General features: G+C 42.3%; 1 protein-coding gene across 2 annotated transcripts in view; it reads right to left on the bottom strand.

Moving 5' to 3' along the window:
- Window positions 1-1,416: 1,416 nt before the first annotated feature.
- Window positions 1,417-10,249, bottom strand: part of LOC133477431 (voltage-dependent L-type calcium channel subunit beta-4-like) — a 28,784-nt gene continuing 19,951 nt past the window's right edge. The window contains exon 14 of one of the 2 annotated variants that reach the window (XM_061772185.1): window positions 1,417-10,222. The gene's annotated coding sequence lies outside the window, so the exon portion shown is untranslated. Of the gene's footprint in view, window positions 10,228-10,249 lie in introns of both variants that reach the window. The other variant, XM_061772175.1, reaches the window with a different exon arrangement.

Raw genomic sequence — 10,249 nt, 5'->3', positions numbered from 1 at the left:
TGAATTCCTCCACTTGGGGCAGGATCTCATCCCCGACCCGAAGTGGGCACTCCACCCTTTTCCAACTGAGGACCACGGTCTCAGATTTGGAGGTGCTGATTCTCATCCCAGCCGCTTCACACACGGCTGCGAACCGCTCCAGTGAGAGTTGGAGATTGCGGCCTGATGAATCCAACAGAACCACATCATCTGCAAAAAGCAGAGATCCAATAATGAGGAAATTCTGTCCATAAAGCTATGAACAGAATCGGTGACAAAGGGCAGCCTTGGCGGACTCCAACCCTCACCGGAAGCGAGTGCGACTGACTGACGGCAATGTGGACAAAACTCTGACACTGGTCGTACAGGGGCCGAACAGCCCGCATCGGGGGGTTCGGTACCCCATACTCCCGAAGCACCCCCCACAGTACTCCAGGAGGGACACGGTCGAACGCCTTCTCCAAGTCCACAAAACACATGTAGACAGGTTGAGCGAACTCTCGCGCACCCTCGAGGACCCTGCCGACGGTGTAGAGCAAATCCACTGTTCCACGACCAGGACGAAAACCACACTGCTCCTCCGGAATCTGAGATTCGACTTCCCAACGGACCCTCCTCTCCAGCACCCCTGAATAGACCTTACCGGGGAGGCTGAGGAGTGCGGTCCGATTGTAGAATTTATTATTATTAATTACATTACTATGTTCTAGATGTAGCTTAATTATGATGCATGACAATACGTGATGTCACCGTGGAATTTATTCCCGGTGACAGGTCAACCGCCCGCTTTTGGGAAGGCAACGCGGCCATTCAGCCAGCGGCCGCGGTGGCTGCGGTCGATTTAGCGAGGTTGTCGCCATTCGCTCTGTTAAACTCCTGACAAGATTGTTGTTGTGGTTTATGTACATAAGTAGAATACAGGCCATTTTAAAATGGTGGTACCATTGCAATTTCAAAAAAGAAAGAAAAGGGCCATCTAAAAGTGACACAATTCGGAATAATATTGTTTACTTTTGTTCATATTTACAGATCTTTACAATTTGCATGATTTACAATAGCATTTCCTGTTCCCGTGCTAAGTGGCAAATTGTGAGATGTTTTTTTCCCCCCATAGAGAGATTTGCCCTCCTCGACTCAATAGTTTGTATTCCAAAGCTGCTCAAGCAGCTGTTTGTCATAGTTTGCCATGTGTGTGTTTCGAACACTTTAAGTGCAGACAAACTTCTTTCTTTGGAGGCACGAGATAAAACATCAGTACGTCGTTTGCAGACATGCAAACTCCAAAGGCATGAAAAAGGTGACAAAAAAACCCAAAAAACATTGTAGTAGGGGGGACTGGGGGGTTCCCCCGGGCTCCCGCAGACAATGTTTTTGATTTGAACAAAAATGAAGCAATCTGGAAGACTCTGAAGAGTACAACAAGGCAAAATAAACCCATTTTCTTGACGCAGGAAAACATTTATTTACACCGCTCAAGTACACGTTAATGTGCAGATTTAGATCGAAAATGGCGGGAAAGTGCGGGACAACAGCCAATCAGAGTCGTCCTTTTGCCAACACTGTGTTTATTCATTTGAAGAAAAGCCATAAAAAGAAGAAAGCAATAAAACCGCGAGCGCAATCAGTACAGCCTGTCACTCACTGCGCAGCACACGTAGCATTAGCAGTTAGCCACCGATCAATCGTGTCATCGTTATTCAGGTGCTTTGTAAAATGGCAAAAGTGTGATGTCATGTGATGATGCACATTTGAAAGTAGCAATAATGTTAACTGGACAACGGCCATGTTTGCGCCACAAGGTGACGTCATTATCCCGGACGGGGACGTACTTCAAACTAGTGCGCTGTTATAGTTTTGTACATTTCACACACGTTACCACGGCAACGACAGCCGCGTGTATTGTATTCGTCAAAAAAGAACAAAATGGGGCAAAACCCGTGTGTTGGTGGTCACCGGTGCTCGGGAGAAGACTTCATTCAAGGCTTGCTTGAGGCTCGTTCACGTACTTTGAATACGATACTCATTTTTTAAAATTTGTGCCAACCTTTTTTTGTCCAAGTTTTTCATTAGATGATCGAGTATTTGTCATGTAATTGTGCTCCATTGGTTTAATAAATATTAAAATGACTCCATTTGTTCAGTATCCTTTGGGGTCCAAGATTTGGTATTGACATCCCTCTGACAAGTTGCGACGTATTCATAAATGTTTCAGTGGTGTTATGGGCTCGTGCGGAATTGATGTTGAAATGATTTTGAAAATCTCATTTCCAGTAAAAAATATTTCCTATTAAAAGGCAACAGGAATGTAAATACCTTGATTATTTGATGTTACAACGCAGTAACAGCTTTATTTCTACTATTGTGGAGTGGAGAAGTATGAAACATGAATACATCTCAGGCTCAAGCTTGATGTTATAGAATTGACAAATGTGGATGTTATGTTTGTGTTACGTTTAGCAGTTATTTATGGTAGCATATATTTTTTGCTAAGTTTCTTCCAGCAAAAATAGCCACCTAATGTATGGAATGAACCGTCTTGATAAACTTTCAAACTAAACTACTGAATGCCAAAAAGATCAAACCTTTTGTCTATTTGAAGTGGTGAAGAGATGCACATTTGGACTTGGACTCGGCATCATTCTTGCGATCATTGTTACGATTATTATGATGATGATTATCCTCACCTTAATGGTGTTATAATTCCTGTTGCGCACACAAGCACGCCCTCCGGTCCAGTACAGATCTGTTCGAGCGCATGCCGCCCCCTGCTGGACACATAGTATCATTGCGGCGGTCAAGCAAATAGGTGGGACGTCAGATCCGAACTTGGAGGGCATCGAAAAGCAGAGAAGAAAAGTGCAAACACGCTCCATGAAATGAAATGAAATTCCTGAGGAGCTATCTCGGCCTTAAAGGCAATGCTCCACTTTGTCGTGCGCTTTGAGGAAAGCGGGCTTTGGGTTTCTACAGACAGTGATGGATTTGGGGTGTCGGAGTTGATTTGGTGGGAAGAGAAGAACAACACACTTGAAGTCATATTGTTTTGCCAGCGTGTCTGTGGGGGCCATCGCATTCCCAGCCCCCGATGCAGTTCCAGTGGCACATTTGTTTATTCTGTAAATATTCTGTGCATAATTCTAGAAATACAGTAAGTGTCTTTTGATGATTGTGTTTCTCGGTCTACTTCTTTGCTTTGTTTAGCTCGCTGCTGCAAATTGGGAGTTGCTGCCGAGCTGGTTTTCATCGCTCCTGTTAAAGTGACATTCAAGCACAGCTCTCTTCAACCTTGAAGTTGGAACTCCCGAACACTTCAACAATGTAGACGAGAGGTGTAACGATTCATTTTCACAACGGTTCGGTTCGCATCACCAACCGTGGGTGCCGATTCGATTCATTTAGAACGATTTAGTGGACCGAAACGATTCAGGAACTCTTTAGCCCAAAATTCAACCGTTCTTGGAACAGATTTTTTGCATCCGTCCTCACTGCACGACCAAATTGCGTCCATACTTTTGATTTGTGATTCGCAGGACATTCGACTGGTTAAGTTTAGCGCGTTGCTCGATGCGCCGCCATGCATATTTCCTGCACTGCGTAGGCACCTTGCGCACTTTGCAGGGGATCACGGGAGATGTGCTTTTCTTCTCAGACCGAATATTGAGATCAATATTTTTGAGCACGACGATACGTATTATATATTCATATATGTTTCAGTGACACGGCACAAGCTTTTCCATAGGATGCAGTACATTGTGTGCCCCTCGCTCGAGTAGCGTTATAACACGCCGCACACAAAGTCTTTGCCGTGTGTCTGTTGGCAAAAGTACAGACGTCAGTACGGAAAAGTACTGCGTGGCTCTTTTTTCCGACCCCCCCAGTGCGTAGTAACCATAATGGAGTGGTAGGTGTATACAAGGAAATGTTCACCTCTAATAATAAACCATCGTGATGTCGTTACATCATACGACAAGAAATATACAAGGACGGGAACAACAGCACGGCCGAATGAACAGGATGTTTGGCTCGCGTCGCGTCACAGCGCCGGATTGAGCGGAAGGCGCATTCTCAATCATATTTATCCATTTAACTGCTTTATATCTGCTGTATAATCACTTCGAAATGGCAGATGTGGTTTGCAAAGGGGTTCTAGAGTTAGCGAGAACATTGTGAACGTCTTTGTCCTCTGACCTTTAAAAGCAATGTGACTCCCTTTTAAAACGATTTGAATCAATATATTTTCGTCTGGAAGGCTAACGTGACGAGGACGGCTCAATCCAATTGGATCGTAGGAAGCGGAATAGAAGTCAGCGGAGTCCAAATACTTTTGTCCAGAGCGTTTGCGCGTCATGCTTGTTGGCAATGAGCTCCAGCAGTCATGTGAAAGTGTCGCTTTTATTTGAACAAGATTCGGCTTCTTGTTTTGCTCAGTCACTGTTGGCTTGATAGGACCGAGTCACGATGGACCAACCTTTTGAGTACAAAGGACTTTGATCGATATTTCCCCTGCAAGCCGAATAGCACTAACTTTTTGAAAAATAAAGTCGACCCCTGCATACTCGTGGTTTGCCACCCACGGATTCGTCGATTTGCAGATTTTTTTATTTTTTTCCCCAGTTTTTTTTCAATTTTTATACAGTTTTTCTCTTTTTTGGGGGAAGGTGGATCAACACTGAAAACACTTATTGGCAGTGTATCTCACCATTTCCAAGATTTCTGGGGTTTTATATATATATATATATATATATATATATTTTTTTTTTCAAAGCAATTCTAATGGCTGTCAATTATCTGCAGATTTTGGCGATGTGCGTTTCGACGCGGTCCCTATCTACCGCCAGTAGTGGGGGTCCGCTGTCGTCCATTCGCGGTGTAAGCATTGGCCTTCCTCTTTGAGCAATAAAGTGAAGCGTGTTTAAATAGTTTTATCATTTTTAACAGATTAACATTAGAATTGTTAATGTCAGATAATACATCTTTGTGCTTGTAGGACAGTGCATAATGTGAAAATGTTACTTAAAGTACTGCCTATACAATTAATAAAAGTGACATGGTGGCTTGAATGAATTATTGGAAATATTGCTGATCTCAATGACATATTTTGTTTTGTGGTCAAACTTAACAATAGCACTGTATTCAAAAATGTGGAGTACACGAAACATGCTTTGTGCGGTGTTTGCTATCCGTTGGTGTGCTTCCCCTCAGTATTCTGAGCAGTTGGATAATAATCCTAATCGCAATAACTTGTCATTCAAATATCATCTGTGCAATGAAGCGTTGATACTGCGTACTTGTGATGGCTGACGTCTGAATGAGGGCGCTCCTGCCGAGCCCGTCTGATGTAACAGCAATGCAATGATGTCATGCACGTGAGATTATTTACAATGTTAACCAGTTGACGGGTTGTACACCATAGGAGGCTAAATACTCAGCGTGAAGAGTACAGTACTGTAAATACATAGTGTAAGTTGAGCGTTAGCTTGATTTATGCAAATTCATTTTCAATACACATACTGCAATTTGTTCCCAGAGCGGGAGGAAAGCCCGTATTATCCCAAATTTACCAGGTGCTACATAGAGAAAAATCTTCCTAAAAGTACACTGGGGATTTAACAGTCGAAACCTGATCAGTTATTTTATCAATTTTATGCTTTAAATGATATAAGAACGTGAATATCGATGTACATTTCAAGTCATTACCCTACCTACAATTTCCAAAATCCATTAGGGTAGTTGAAGACAATTTTGTGGTTCAAATCACCCACAAATCTACAAATAATATTGTTTACTTCGTTTTCTCAGATGAAAGTGGGGAGAATGGGTTGGAAGTGTCTACGAGCTAGGTTTTTGTCTAACTAAGCATTCTTTATGGTTCATTTCAGATGCGATAATAAATGAAAATGTGTGATTTATTTATCTGATTGATTTGCTTAAAAACCCTGAATAATAACACACATTTTGGTATAAATGTGCTTTGGTTTTTCTTTGATCTTGGTGGAAGTAGGAGTGATGTCATAAAAGATAATTATTGAACAAATTGTAAGTGAGGCATTAGGCAGTTGTACATCCATAAAATGGGAGTGTAATTTGTAAAGGAGGGTTCCTTTGCGAGTCTGTGCTTGACATGCATCGCCGTGTGCAGAAAGATATGTCATTAGCTACTACGTAGATTTAGCGTAGAAAAAAAGGCTACAGCAAGTAAATCACGCAACTCGGAAAGATTCAAGTTTTTAGGGCAGTCTGAAACGCTTAACGTAAAAACGCTTAACTTTGTTTAACGTCCGTAAACTGCGATCAATCGTCATCAAAATGGATGTGGACATCTCTCCTTATGCCCACTTCAAACTCTATTACTATTTTGGACTTTATGGACGTTAAGCTTTTTCCTCTCCATAGGTGCTCACGATACAGAAAAAAGCTTAATGTTGCTTCTTAATGAATGTCCATAAAATCTCATATATGGGGTTTATCATTCTGATATTTTCAGAGGTCGAAGTGAGCATACAGTGCCATTAAAAAAGTATTGGCCCTCTACTCACGTTCTTATATTATTGCATAGTCTCCCCACTTTAATGTTTAAGATCATCAAACAAATGTAAATATCAGACAAATATAACCCAAGTGAACTTCAGATGCCGTTTTTAAATGGTGACTTCATTTATTAAGGGAAAAAAACAATTCAGTTACCTGGCCCCATGTGAAAAAGTAATAACCCCACCCTTCTTGTTAAATCATGATTTACCGTAATTTCTCCTGTATAATGCACCTTTTTTAACCCCAAAATTGTCAAAAGTCAATAGTGCGCATTATACATAGGTATAGGAGAAAATGAAAAAGACTTTCACATTTTCTAAATGTATGCCGCCATCTAGAGGTTATAAAATGCTGCACAGTTTCATTCCGCTATGCCACCGCCCCCGAGAGGTTATGAAAAAGGTGTAGACTGCACTTTCATTCCAATATGACAGGGGTACATATGACTGCATATATGTACAATTGTACCCATAAGTTTACATACCCAGGCAGAATTTGTGAAATATTGTTGTTGTTTTTTTAAAAAATATGACTGATGACTGAACAACAACCATCATTTATTTCTTTATGGTTATGTTTTCTTGAATAATAATGCTTTTCTTAAATGCTTGACAAAATTAAATTTGTTTCGCTTGGTCCTTCATGTTTTCTTAAAATAATTTTACACATCTTACAAATTCTGCCTGGGTATTCAAACATATGAGCACAACTATGTGTTTTCTCATTTACTAAATAACAGTAGGGCTGTGAATTTCAAAGTAAGAGCAAGTAAATAAAAAGAAAGTATTATGTGTTCAAATAAAGTGCTTAACTTCAGAATAATTCTTTGAAAAAACTAACAAAACACAGATAATACTTCATGTTTTGATCATATGGGTAGAAGCTAAATCATGCATTGTAAAAATGCATTATACAATAGTAGAAGGGTTTTCCAGAATTTTGAGGTCAACTTTGGGGGTGCGTATTATACATGGGTGTGGTGCGCATTATATACAAGAAATTATGGTAATTATGGCTAATCATCAATTTGGTTAATTTTCACTGATCACGCCCAAGCCTGATTACCTCCAGACCTGTTCAATGAAGAAATCACTTAAACAGAATCTGTCCCGACAAAAGATCTAAAAAAGCTGCAACAAAATGACACAATCTAAAGAAATTCCAGAACAGTCGAGAAATAAAGTAATTGACATGTATGAGTCTGGAAAGGGCTACAAAAACCATTTCAAAAGCTTTAAGATTCCAGGGAACCATAGGGAGAGCCATGATGTGTTATCCTCACATGGAGAAAACATGGAACAGCGGTGAACCTTCCCAGGAGTGGCCGGCCAACAAAGATTACCCCAAGAGAACAGCAATGACTCATCCAGGAGGCCACAAAGGAACTCAGGACAACTTGGAAAGAACGGCAGGCCTCCCTTGCCTTAGTTAAGGTCAGAGGCCATGACACAACAATAAGGAAGAGACTGCAGGGCAAAAATGGCATCCCTGGAAGAGTTCCAAAGCCAAAAAGAACATAAAGGCTCATCTTACTTTTGCAAAAATACATCTGAATGACGCCCAAGACCTTTAGAAGAGTATTATATGGACTGATGAGATGAAAGTTGAGCTTTTGGGAAGGTGTGCGTCTCATTACATCTGGTGTAAATGGAGCATAGCATTTCCGAAAAAGAACATCATACCGACAGTCAAACATGGTGGTGGTCGTGTAATGGTCTTGGGCTGTATTGCTCCTTCAGGACCTGGACAACTTGGTGTGATTGATGGAACCATGAATTCCGATCTTTAACAGAAAATCCTGAAGGAGAATGGTCATCAATCAGTTTGTGACCTCCAGTTGAAGCGCACTTAGGTTGTGTAGCGGGATAACGATCCAAAACACACCAGCAAGTCAACTTCTGAATGGCTTAAACAAAACAAAATGAAGGTGTTGGAGCGGCCTAGTCAAAGTCCAGACTTGGACCCGATTGAAATGCTTTGGCATGACCTTCAAAAGAGGCGGCACGGTGGCCGACTGGTTAGAGAGTCAGCCTCACAGTTCTGAGGACCCGGGTTCAATCCCCGGCCCTGCCTGTGTGGCGTTTGCATGTTCTCCCCGTGCCTGCGTGGGTTTTCTCCGGGCACTCCGGTTTCCTCCCACATCCCAAAAACTTGCATGGTAGGTTGATTGAAGACTCGAAATTGCCTGTAGGTGTGCATGTGAGTGCGACTGGTTGTTTGTTTGTATGTGCCCTGCAATTGGCTGGCAACCAGTTCAGGGTGTACCCCGCCTCCTGCCCGATGATAGCTGGGATAGGCTCCAGCATGCCCGTGACGCTTGTGAGGAGAAGCGGCTCAGAAAATGGATGGATGGATGACCTTCAAAAGGCCATTCATCAGAATCAGAATCATCTTTATTTGCCGAGTATGTCCAAAAAACACACAAGGAATAGTTTTTTTGTCTTTAATAAATGAAATCACCATTTAAGTTCACTTGGGTTATATTTGTCTGATATTTACATTTGTTTGACGCTCTTAAACCAAGTGGGGAAACTATGAAAAAATATCCGAATTTTTACAGTTTTGGGATAATAGGCAAGGTTAATTTTTTTTTTACGCTTACGTTAAGCGTGTTAGACTGTCCACGGCTGACGGCGTCTAAAAATAATTTGTGGCGTTCTTAAGAAACTTTCGGTTCGGCTGGAACGCCAGCGCGCGTGAGCTAAACGCTGGAGGAGCGAGACGGAGAGTTGGAGCGAGGAACCCTGGGAACCTTCCGCACGGGTTTGTGGTCTTGAGCCCGCTGCACACGTTACAGCTTTCCAAAAGTGGCACATCAAGAAAATGTTCGTAATGTTTGCTCTACTTATACTAATAATAGTAGTGCTACGAGTACTACTACCCTAGTACTAGTAGTCAGTCATTGTAATAGTAGTGGTAGTAGTACTAAGTAGTAATAATTGTAGCACATCTTGTAGTAGTGGGTCATTACTTGTGCAACTAGGTAGTAGTAGTAGAAATAGAACTAAGTAGTAGTGAAACTCCTAGTACAGTAGTAGTAGTAGTAGTAAGCAGTAGTAAGTATTAGTCCAACACCCAATCCCAAAAATGGGTGGGTTCCATGAGGGAGGGCATCCGGTGTACTAACTGTGCCAAGCCCAAAGTCGCAACAACAACTACTACTAGCAGCAGTATTAGTAGTAATAGTAATATCTAGTAGGAGTAGTAGTAGTAGTAGTACCGGAGTACTATTAGTTAGTTGTTCTAACAGTACTAGTGGTAATAGTACTAATTAGTTCTAGTAGTAAGTCGTAGGAGTAGTGGTAGTAATTGTACTGATTGTTATTATTAGTTGTAATGGTGATAGTAGTAAAAGAAGTAGTAGTAGTTGTTGTTCGTGGTAGTAATAGTAGTAGCTGAAGCTCTAGTAAATTGCGTGGGAAGTGAGCACTGGAGCTGCAAATGTTCCGTCCGATGTTGACGTGTGTAGCGGGCTTCATCGGTACCGACGGCCGGTGGCTCGTGTCAGCCGTCGCGCAGCCGAACGCAGAGCGACTGACTGCGCGTGCGTGCGTTGCAGAAGGCGACCCTGAGTTGTCACGCGGCGTCAGGAGCCGGGGGGCAGACGTGGACGGGCAAAAGCTTGCCCCCATCTTGACTCGCGTCCTCTCGCCGCAGCCGCTTGCGGCCTTCGTCCTCGCTCGACTGCTGGCGGCGGCGCCGCGGGCTGCTGCTGGCCTTCCACAGGAGGAGGAGAGAG

The sequence above is a fragment of the Phyllopteryx taeniolatus genome, chromosome 1 (genome assembly GCF_024500385.1).
Source record: "Phyllopteryx taeniolatus isolate TA_2022b chromosome 1, UOR_Ptae_1.2, whole genome shotgun sequence".
In the NCBI taxonomy this organism is placed as follows: Eukaryota; Metazoa; Chordata; class Actinopteri; order Syngnathiformes; family Syngnathidae; genus Phyllopteryx; species Phyllopteryx taeniolatus.
The sequence above is the reverse complement of the archived record's forward strand: the minus strand, read 5'-3'. Positions and strand labels throughout refer to the sequence as shown.